The following is an 8,016-nucleotide window of genomic DNA, read 5'->3' as shown; positions in this document are numbered from 1 at the left end:
TTTCTTTCTTTCTTTCTTTCTTTCTTTCTTTCTTTCTTTCTTTCTTTTTTTCTTCCTTCCTTCCCTCCTTCCTTCCTTCCTTCCTTCCTTAGATACCAAATACTAGATTTGTTATGTCTTTTGATCTGGTTGTTTTGTTGTTGTTACTATTATTCTCATTCCTTTTCCTTCTTTAATATTTTAAATGTCTTATCTGAAAATATCAAATATTTATATAATATATTTCAATCAGATTTGCCTCTTCTTCCATTACTCTGCCTCAGCCCCTGTAACTTCTGGAGTCTTTATCTTCCCAGTAGGTCCCTCTTATATTTTCATGTCTTTATAATTTTATGACCCACTGAACTTTATTAGGGTTATCTGCAAGAACATGAGTGTGGAGTTGTTTACTGGTACAACTTACCAGTAGTTATAGCTTCAGGCCACTTACCAGTGGTTATACCACTAAAGAAACATGACTTCCCTTTGCCAGCAGCCTTTCTCAGCCCCACAGAAATGTAGACACTCAGTCTTATATAGTACTTGGGCAAGTAAACATGGCTTCTGTGAATCTATAAATCTGAGGGTCATGTCATGATCAGAAGACATCCCTTTGCAGGACTCCTTCGAGGTACTATGACTAGTTCTAAGTCTCTGTATGAACTAGTGCTCACTGGGGAAAAAAATTCCACTCTCCCAGAGTAATCATCAGTACCTTCTCAGATAGGGACAGAACCTCTGGTACATACTTTATTAACAAAAAATCTGCCCTTGATTTCTATGGAGTTGACTGGGTTCAAAACACAGTACCTATGCTGGGCACAGTGGCACATGACTGTAATCCTAGCACTCAGGGAGGCAGAGGCAGGGGGATCTTTGTGAGTTTGAGACCAGCCCAGTCTACAAATCAAGTCCAGGAGAGCCAAGACTACACAGAGAAACCCTGGTTCAAAAAACAAAAAACAAAAAAACAAAACGAAAAACCCACAATCCTTCCTGTACTTGTTTCAATACCTTTGAAAACATCACCCAGACCTGTTAACTTTGTCTTCTGCATTTTTGCTTTGAAATCATAGATTGGTTTTACAACTATGTAATGTGTGCTCTTTATTGTTTCCCATTAATAAAATCTGTGACTGTTAGAATACACATAGGAGAGAGTTATTTGTATTTGTGTTGGAAATACTTCTCATGTAAATTAGTTTTAAGAACGCCATTTTAATCAAAGTAGTGGTGGACTATATGGAGATGGTAATTGTTTTACTAATAACAAGCTATAATGTAACTGTATCTTTTAAAAGTATTTTTTTATTTCCTATACACAAATGCATCTTTTCCCTGAGGCTCCTTGAGAGACTGAACTTACAATGACCAGACTACATAACAATAATATTCTGGCTGAAAATCTGCAGAGTCCATACCTGAATGCATAAGAGTTGTTCAACTCCTCACTTCCCTGTTTTTCTCCTTCTACTTCCTGAAAACTCAAGACCAACCACACAAAAATAATTAGGTTCTCCAATTACCAAAGGTGACTTGCTTTCTGTTGTATACCTGCTTTCTCTCACCAACAGTCCCCACTCACAGCACTTCTGAAGGCTTTGTTCGTCTCAGCACTTTTCCTCCAGTCTTTGCTAAATGCAAGGCACAGTGTCCGGCCCTCTTGAGATAACACTCTCAGAATGAACAGTCTCTGTGTGACCTCATTTGTTAAGCCTTGGTTTCTTTCTATATTCTAGATAATGCTACAGTCCCTTGGAATTCTATATTCTCAAGTTAGCAAATTTTTTTTTTCTGGAAGAGAGATTATTTATTATGCCTTATGTTGCTTTGTGTTGTTTCATTAAATGCTGAGGTCTCTAGTTGATTATTTTGATGGACTGATTTTTCCCCAAGATGTTTTTAAATGAAGGAATGAATAATATTGTGTGTGTAGGACCATTTCGTAATGAGGCGTCATGACATGTGCTGCTGCCGACTCAGCAGCAATCAACCTGAGGCCTTGCTTAAAACTCATGTTGCTGGTCTCTCTCATACAGTTTCCAGTTCAACGTGTTAGGGCTAGAGGCCAGTTCCTAACCAGTTCCCAGGTGATTCTGATAAATGAACTCTGAGGACCATGACTTGAATGCTTACAATAGATGCCATTGATCTGAATCTTCATCCTCTTTATCTTCCCCAAATGATTTTTGCTCCTCACCTGAGAATCTTACTTAATAGTGGGTAGATATATCTCCACAATAACAGACTGCATGGGATTCCATATGGGGAACAATGCACGAAGGGAAGGTTTTTTTTATGTTGGATTATTTCATCTTCACAGTTATGCCATCTGATATCACTAAGCACATCAGTCAAATGGTGGAGCTGGGATCTAAGCACATGTATTCTGACTTAAGTTCAATGCTATTACATTAACTTTGAAGCATGGAAATTTGGAACTGAGTAAATTTCCTTTAAAGAAAAGATATGTTGAAGTTTAACTTTTTGTCTAAGAGTTTAAAAAAAAATAAGCTGATAGCGACAGCTTAATATGCTGTCGCTTAATAGCCAGAAAAATAAAAACAAAACATGCTGGCTATATAAAATGGTAGGAAAAAAAGAGTAAGTTCTATGGGATTGAAATTACATATAATGAAATTTCTTCGTGAAGTTGAAACAAGTCCCACTGATTTAGAAGTGAATTGGTAGATGGTACTCGTGCAGGGACAGTTAGGTAATTTGGAACTGGAACTGCATGGACCAGCATTCTCCTGTAAGCTCCTAATAAGAGCTTTTGAAACCGAAGATCATACATATCAGGCATGAGAAGGCTTCAGAGTTCAAAGAGGTTCTGTCCATACAGAGCATTTCAGAGTTAAAAGTTATAAAAGAAAAAAGAAATACAAAGACTATCAAGATCAAAGGCACTGTTCTCTGAGGCACACATGAGTTTTCGTAAACGAAAGCCAGATCAGATTTGACATGGTACCAACTGCAGAGGGAAGATCCTCTCCGCTGCAGTGTGTCAACTATTATGGATACATTCTTTTTTTTTTTTTTGGGGGGGGGGGTAGAAGGGGTAGGATGCTTAAGGATAATGTCCATATATGAGACTATATTGCTTTGAGAAATATCGTTCTAACAAAATAGCGAGTGGTTATAGAGACACGTTTAGGTTTATTTGTGGATTCCATATAGGATCTCTGACTTACTTTGCCAATATTTCTATACCCACAGCTGCTTGGGAAAATGACTACTCAGTACAGATATATTCTCCTTAGTGCTAAGTGTATGGCATTTCTTCAGTGTTTCACTGGTAACTTCTTTGAACGGATTTCCTTGGCTGTAAGAACATCAGTGTGGGAGGGAGGAGAATGGGAACTGTCAGTGACCTCTCTACTGTGGTCAATCATTTACTCCAAGAAGCACTCAAGTAAGAAAAGGTTTTCCCATCGTCTGCTAATGACCTGCTCCCAGTCCTTTCAAAGAAGGGAAAGCAAAACAAAACAAACCCCTGCTTAATGCTACTCTGATGCAGGGACAGCCAAACAACAGTCAGTGGCCAAACTCAGCCCACTGCATTTTTGTAAATATAGTTTTCACTGGAGCAAAAACATCATCCTTCATGGCTTTGTGGATTTTTATAGCAACTTTCATACTACATAGACAGTGTCTGGGATTACTGTAGGAGCTTTGTGGCCAGCTAGCTAAGCTACAACTAACTACTCATGACTTTTCATGCAGAAAAGTTTGATGGCCCTTGGTCCTTAGGAACCAGAGATAAATTTGATCAAAAGAAGAATACCAGTGCCAGGTGTGGTATAATCTCAGGTATAATTTCAAAAATTGGGAGGCTGACACAGGAGGCCCAGCATAAGTCTGAGGCCAGCTTAAGCCACAAAAGTGAGCTCTAGACCAGCCAGGGGTACATAAGAAAGACTCCATCTCAAAATACTAAGTTATAAATAAAAACTTCAAAGAATATGGTGTAGGAACAGTAAGATCAGGGATGCCAACTGAAGAGATCTTGTTTGGTTTGGGCCCTTTATTTCACCTGGTTCCCTCAGTGGAAAGCAACACTTTCCGGTTGGCTGAGCCACAGACAAAGCATGTCACCTCTTTCTTTACTCATTATTTATGTGGGTATCTCCTCAGTCTCTCACTTCTTCCCAATTCCTTGTCAACGCCCAGAGATGTCTTTCTTTTTTCTCTGTCTGGATGATCATAAACACCAATATTCATTGGGTACTCATTGGGTACCCAATATTCAATTGGTACTCATTAAGTAGCCATCCTCCTATCCATTCGGCTTGCCATCCACCAGACAGCTTAAATCTAATTTGCCTCAGTTGAACTCTTGCTTTTCTTGCTTCAGTCTGCTTTCCATCCAACTACATGGCAAATCCGCCTTTCCAGTTGATCAGGCAACGATCTGGAATTTTTTTTTTAGAGATCTCCTTCTCTAATACTCACATAAGTCAGAAAATCCTTTTAACTTTGTCTTCTAGATGTCACCGTATATCTGTCTTTTTACGAGCTCCTGCTCTGATTCCGGTTCAACAGTATCCAGCTTTTGAGTACATGGTCTCTCCACCTCCCAGACCAATGATCCTGGTTCCATTGCTTTCCACACACAGTACAATCATCCGTAGGCTGGAAAGCTTTGCAAAATGTTGAAAGGGAGACACACCACTTCTGTACTTATTACCCTTGACATGCCTCGACACTCCATGGACGGCAACACCCAAAGCCCTAGCTGTGACCTAAATGATGATCTCAGAATGCTGGTTCCTAAAGGAAATACTTTTCCATTGCTGCTGGGAGTGCAAACTTGTACTCTTTGGAAGCCTGTTTATATTTTCATTTAATTTGGGTTGATAAGACATGTTTAGACATTTTTTCTTTCATACCCCAAAGTATTCCCTAATGAATCTTTGGATTTCATTGAAATTTATTGTACATTCCCTGCTTTTCATCACCAATTTTATTAATTTGAGTCTTCTGTTTCTTTTTTTCTTAGCTTATATAGGGGATTGACCATTTTGCTTATTTTTGCAAATGAATAACCATTTCTGTGATTGGTTCTTTGTATTATTATTGTATTTTCTACTTCATTACTCTCTGTCCTGATCTTTATTGTGTTTTGCTATCAGCTGCATTTGGGTTTGGCTTATTATTTTTTCCAAAAACCTGAGATGCATCATGATCCATTTGAGATATATCTGATTATTTTTACTCTAAGTATTAATAACTATACTCTTTCCTCTTAGCTCCCAGAAATTTGATAAGTTATATTGTCATTTTCTCATGAGTCTAAGAATTAGTAAATTTCTCCCCTGCTTTTTTAATGGCTTACTATCCACTCAAGCATGTGTTGTTGCTTCTCCACAGATTTCTGGACTTTTGGTGTTATCTCTAAGTGTTGGTTTCTAGTTTTCCTACATAATGGTCTAATAAGATAAAAAGAAGTATTTTGATTTTGTTGTGTTTTTTTAAGGATTGATTTGTGTCCTATAACATAATAGATTTTATTAAAAAGTTTTATGGATTGTAAAGAGGAAATGCATACTGCACCTATGTTAGAGGAGAAAATCTGTAGCTATATCTTAAATCCAATTGATCTGTGGTGCAGCCTAATTCTCAAGTTCATTTGTTGATTTGTAGTTTGGATAACCTGTTTAAACAAAACAGTTGGGTAAACTATTTCCTGAGTTACATTCATGAGGATCACCAATAACCTCTCTGATTTTCTAACTTTTTGTTGTTAACAGCATAGAGACTGGGAAAATAACTAGATTCTACAGAGAAGACAAAAGGTTTTTTGGTGTTATATTCTGAAGAACAAAAATACTTTGGAGTATATTTTCTAGTCATGCCTTGGATACTCAAGCGACTATGAGTTTAAGGAAATTCATAAAAAAGACTTAGAATATAGCTTAGTACTATGTACTTATAAATGCTATAATTCGTACATAACCTATAAATGCTAGCTACAATCCTTTACACTTTTTATTTCAGATATGAACAAATGGTATTGACATTTGTGTTGGTTATTTATCTCACAGTATAGCAAGAAAAACAGCCTGGGCAATGATTGATCATTACGGTGGAATGGTGTAATTTGACTAGGAGCTGTCATTTCATGACAAATACAAATAACACTTAGACAAAAAGTTGGCGAGAATATTTTGGAGTTTTTCCAAATATGACTTGTATAAAAACATTGCGATAGAGTAGATAAGAAAAAAATGTGCTGGAAGTTCATAAGAGGGAAAATGGAACTGCAAAGGATGGCAAGAGTATGACAGAATCAGGAAATAGTATCTTGATTGGCAGAAAGGTTTAAAGAGACTTACAAAGTATCAGTCCCCCATCTACATGTGTGTACCCCCATACATATACAAGCCTACCACACATGCAGCCATAATAAAAGGCGGGGAAGGGAACAGGGTAGAAGAAGAGGAGGAGAGAATGCATCTGTCAAGCATAGACAGATTCAGGTTCATACCTCTCTGCGGATAAGACTCTCCTCTCCTTTCTTGTGTGACAGAATCATATATAATAGCTTACAGTAATTTTAGTGTTTGAAAATTATAATATAATTACATAACTTTCTCCCTTCCCTTTGATTCCTCTAATCCCTTTCATGTGTCCTCCTTACTCTCTCTTAAGTGTGATATGACTTTTTCTTTGATTGTTGATATTTATATACCTAAATATATAAATACAATCTACTCAGCTGATATAACGTTATGTGTGTGTATATTATTTCAGGGCTGACTGCTTTGTATTGAATAACCAATTGGGGGGTGCTCTACCCTGAGAAAGACTATATCTCCCCCTTTCAACATTCTTTACTTACCTGTAGCTCATTGTCTAGGACTGAGGCCTCATAAGTGTTCCTTCTTTATGTCTGTTGGTGTTGGTCTTGTTTAGGTAACCAAAATGATGAGACTTCATGGGTGTGGCTTCTCTGACATTTTTTAGGAGATGTAATCTCACAACAAATTTCCTATTCCTCTGGATCTTATAATCTTTCGGCCTCCTTTTCCTCAATGTTCCTTGGGCCTTGAGTTCTAGAGTTGTGTTGAAGATGTATCAAGACACCACAATCTTATGGTTTGATTGTGGTTTTCTATAATGGACTCTGTTGAAAGGGATTTTTTTTTTTTTGATGAGGGGTGAGAACTACGCTCTTCTGGGTACACAGGAATAAATACTTAAAATGTATCTAGGGATTATGCCAATTTAGTAAAGTGGCATTTTCAGGGTTTCCTACAATAGCCATGAATTCTCTAGCCCAGGTATTTGGCTATGTTCCCAGTACCCTACACACTTTCTCTTTTGTTGAGCAGATCTTAAGTACAATTAGAGAGCTACTGGTTACTACCAAAGTATGCATGCCATTATTACCCCCTTAGGACTATCATGCTGTGCCTGTCATTATTGGGATTCATAATATCTGGGTAGGATCATTGGGTTTTTTCACCTGCCCATGTTTTCCAATTTTCATATTAATTTCTATTTCTATTAATTGCTATTCTGCTCTTTTTTCTCTCGACACATCATGGTTTCCTTCTGATTCCTGCAGCTACTCCAGGCTATATACTCACCTGTGAAGACTTGGCACTTAGAGTCACAGAGGAGAGCAAACATGTAACATTTCTCTTCTCGGCCTGGTTACCTCACTCAATGTGATCTTTTTTGGCTCTGTCCTCTGTATAGCTACAAAGATCCTCTCCACTCTCTGGGATTCTCCTTCACTCAATTGATTGTTTATTTAGCTGTGCAGAAGCTTTTTATTTTTAGAAAATCCCACTCATCAACTGCTGGCCTCAATTCCTGGGAAAATGGGTTGCTTTTTGGATAGTCTTTTCCCAAACCTTTATTCTGTGGGGGTACTACCTATTTTTTTTTCTATCAGTTTTGGTGTTTCAGGTTTCACATTTAGGTCTTTGGTCCATTTAGAGTTGATTTTTGTTCAGGCTGATGTATGTATGTATGTATCATCTATCTATCTATCTATCTATCTATCTATCTATCTATCTATCTATC

General features: G+C 37.5%; 1 protein-coding gene across 1 annotated transcript in view; it reads right to left on the bottom strand.

Moving 5' to 3' along the window:
- Htr4 (5-hydroxytryptamine receptor 4) overlaps nt 1-8,016 on the bottom strand; it is a 115,699-nt gene that overhangs the window by 71,235 nt on the left and 36,448 nt on the right. The gene's annotated exons all lie outside the window — the stretch shown is intronic.

Source organism: Psammomys obesus, unplaced genomic scaffold (genome assembly GCF_907164565.1).
Source record: "Psammomys obesus unplaced genomic scaffold, mPsaObe1.curated_primary_1811, whole genome shotgun sequence".
NCBI classification, from domain to species: domain Eukaryota; kingdom Metazoa; phylum Chordata; class Mammalia; order Rodentia; family Muridae; genus Psammomys; species Psammomys obesus.
Note: the sequence above shows the minus strand (reverse complement) of the source record. Positions and strands in the feature narration are given on the sequence as shown.